Here is a 4,274-nt window from a genome sequence, read left to right as displayed (position 1 = left end):
GCTCGACGTGATTGGCTAATAGTACGATACACAAACGGGGGGGGGGGCGGAGGAAAAAATTAATGTAAGCAGTTTGTTTTTTGCATCGGGATTCGGGAGAGTCTGCGACATGGGTGTCGATCACGGGGGGGATGGGGGGGATATATCCCCCCCAATATTTCAAGTGGGGGGGATGGCCTGTATTATCATCCCCCCCAATAATTTAGGGTAGAAAATTTATAATAATGATGATGAAAAAATGAAAAGGTTTGATCATGATGATTATAGTGATGATTTATAGTATGCCATCAATCAGTTTGTTTCCCTCGCAATTTGTGTATATTGTTATTAAATAAAAACATTCTTTTCCAGGACTTTTAAACAGATGGGTGGAGGTTCAAGATAAAAAAGAATGAAATGTTTACGTATATGATATTTTTTAACACATGACATAAAAGGACCCCGACGAAAAACAACTTTTGTTGATAGGGTGTTCCATCCCACCAGTGGTAATATGATCATATTTTTACAATTTTTAATAAGTGAAATCAATTAATGGTTTCAGAAAGAATAATCATTCATTTCTCTCTAAAGAGTATATTCGGATATGAACATCGGATTTTTTTTTTCATGTTATTTTTGTTATTGTTATGGACTTGAAAAACTAAACTTGATTGGCTCTTTCTTATTTTGGCAAAAAGAAATCTCTTTTGAGCTTGGAAAATGACAGTTTTGCATTCTATATGAGCACACTCATGCGGTACGTAAATTTCATTTTAACACATATATTAGCTGATATCACACACTGATGGTTCAAGAAAATGTTGGAGAAATATCATAACATGACAGTTGAGTTTTGATTGTTTTTATGTTTGTTTTTGTTTTATGCACTTATAAAGCATTTAAAACATGTTAAAATCCAGGGTTAAAATCGTCTAAGGAATGACGGTAAGCCCGATGGCGCACGAGAAGCCACACAGTTTGTAATTAGTGCTAGTCTTAATTTGTCCGAATCTGCATTTTATCATCATGTATTAACAAGAAAAAAGATATCGCCAGTCGGGTTCGATTTAAGAGAGAAGTTGTATACATCATGTCCAATAAACAGATCACTTTGTACATGGTCCATACAATTTTTGTCATTTTTTTCTTTCGTATGAGTTTAGAATAGGCTTACTTGTAACACAAATTGAATTTAAAAAAAAAATGTATAAGTACAGTACACTGCAATAATGAAAGAATTTCCAAGAACACAGTGGCGTAACTACGGGGGGGGGGCATGGGGGCACGTGCCCCCCAATCGGCTGGCCAAAAAAAACGGGGAAGAGGAGAAAGGAAGAGAAACGTAGTGGAAATGAAGAAATTATTGTTCATTATAATGTTATATTATAATGATGTTATGTTATAATATATAAGAAACATTTTTTCATAACTTTATTTTGCTCAGGCCTAGATTTCTTCATTGTTCCCGGTACTCGCATTGTCTGTTTAACGTTTTTAAGTCAATATACACCAAATATATTTCCTCGCACTTTGACTTATTATTGTTTTATGTAGTAACATATGGTTCTTTTTCATGACTACTTAAAGTGATTGCCCCATTTTAAGGTGTTAATATAAAACATACCCTGTCCGTGCTTACGTTCGCACTAGTAGATTGGTGAGATATGACTGCTCTTCATGAATTCCTAAAAATCAGTCCTTAAAATGTCCCTTTTTCTGATCTGAATATCAAAAATTTTCGATCGCATCATTTGTTTAGTGAAATACGTATCGTATGGTCTTAGTGAATTCTTACAAACAGGCCTTAGAATGTCTCTCTTCAGGTCTGAATATCCTAAATTTTCAGCTCGCGCTTCGCGCTCGCAATATTTGATGAGTGAGATGCGTATTATCATGATTACAATGACTACAAAAGTGCTTCATGTGTTTAGATGTAGCAAAATCAGCAAGCGCTTTGCACTCGCATTAGATGACTATGGTGAGATATGTATACTCTTAATGGATTCCTAAAATATAGTCCTTAACATGTCCTTGTTTGGGGTAAATATTTACAAAAATTTCAGCTCGCGCTTCGCACTCTCATTGTTTGTTTAGCGAGACAGGTATGTATCATGATTACAAAATTTGAGCAGTGAGATACATATCCGTTTAATGGCACTGTCCTTAAAATGTCCCTATATTAGGTCAGTATACCTGGCAACTGAGCGCGCTTCGCGCGCTCACTAAGTGACTCAACATTTTGCTGGTACCCCCCCCCCCCCAATGTCGTGACTCACGGTACGCCACCGCAAGAACACCATGCATATCAACCACTCCCAAATGTCCTAACTTGTGATTTTAGTGGGGGTAATGTTGAAAGATCCCCATCCATAAGAACATTTGTGTCAATCATCCCCCCCCCAACCAAGAATACCGATCGACACCCATGGTCTGCGACAAGTCGGATACCTGCAAACTACCCCGAAACTACCACTCATCTATAACCACAGAAACACGAATAAATCCATGATAACGCTCACAAATGACTCCACCTTTTTTTATCATTTTGCGACCTGCGTAGTTTTCACTTATTTTTTTACCAAACTTCACCCGGCCCTCCAATTTCATCCCTCTTTTTCACCAACAATTTACATTTTAACCTCAGTACTCTCTGCTTATACTTAGTACGTTCAGCTGGTCCTGTACGGCCATTATGTCCACACATGTTCAACCATATACCATATACAATTAAACAATGCCAATTCCACATGTTCAGGGAGGAATTAATCGTTGTTTCACTTGACAATGAGAAGAAAATATAATTTTTTCATATTTCATATAATAAAATACAAAAGAAATAGTGAGTGGATGACGTCATCAGTCTCCTCATTTGCATACCGACCAGGATGTGCATATAACTGTTTTGTGAAATAGAGCAAAACTTTAAAATGTCATAACTTTCTTATTTTACATCCGATTTCGATGAAATTTTCAGTGTTGAGCTTGTTGGATTTTTCTCTTTTTATTTAAATATACTTTATGTTTGGGTGGACTTGTCCTTTGATTGGGGGACATATACAGTGCGTATAAAAACAAGTGGAACGCCTCTGGCAGTCTCGCCTGCATTACGCGATTTAATATAGCAGCAGTGCTAACTTTGAAAACTACTATAAAATAATCATTCACAAAAACACCATTCATATAATGACTAATACCACATTCATTGGCCATAAATGACATTTGAACGGTGACTTAAGACTTGTCAACTACACCCATTTCATTCACTCTATCCATAAACTTTGATGGCAATTCAACAATTACCCCAACATGGCCTAAGTTTATTGACCTTAACTGACCTTTGACCTTGGTTTTGTGACCTGAAACTCACAGGGGATGTTCAGTGATACTTGATTACTCTTGTATCCCAAGTTTTATGAACTAGATCCATAAACTTTCATAGTTAGGATGGTAATTCAACAAATACCCCCAACATGGCCAAAGTTTATTGACCTTTAATGACCTTTGACCATGGTCATGTGACCTGAAACTCGTACAGGATGTTCAGTGATACTTGATTACTCTTATGTCCAAGTTTTATGAACTAGATCCATAAACTTTCAGAGTTAGGATGGTAATTCAACAAATACCCCCAACTTGACCAAAGTTCATTGACCCTTAATGACCTTTGACCTTGGTCATGTGACCTGAAACTCGAGCAGGATCTTTACTAATACTTGATTAACCTTATGCCCAATTTTTTTATGAACTAGGTCTCTATACTTTCTAAGTTATGATGTCATTTCAAAATCTTAACCGAAGCTAGGTTAAGATTTGATGTTGACGCCGCCGCCGCCGTCGCCGTCGGAAAAGCGGCGCCTATAGTCTCGCTCTGCTATGCAGGCGAGACAAAACACCGGGACAGTTTTAAAAAGTCTATACAATTTTTGTTTCAAATTATGATGTCTATATAAGATGCTCTGAAGTCTCATTTTTCAAATGCCATTAAAAAGATTTAGTTTCGTTCATATGCTTGAGTGAACACGGAATGTTTTTGTGTGGGGTTAAAAAGGAGGCTTGCGCCAAAATGGCATAAAATGATAAATATATATGATGGGACTGTTTGCTAATCATCAGACTTCCTCTTAACCTTTTCATTATCTTTGCCATAATTTTTGAATTATGCGGTCAAAATTCATTTTCAAATCTGTTTATTTGCTTGAATTGTTCTGTTGTTGTTTCTTTTTATATATATTCTCTTTAAGCTTTGAATATTCCTTCGTTAAGCAAAAACAAATTTTTTTCAACCGAAGTAT

The sequence above is a fragment of the Lytechinus pictus genome, chromosome 9, assembly GCF_037042905.1.
Source record: "Lytechinus pictus isolate F3 Inbred chromosome 9, Lp3.0, whole genome shotgun sequence".
NCBI lineage: Eukaryota > Metazoa > Echinodermata > Echinoidea > Temnopleuroida > Toxopneustidae > Lytechinus > Lytechinus pictus.
The sequence above is the reverse complement of the archived record's forward strand: the minus strand, read 5'-3'. Positions refer to the sequence as shown.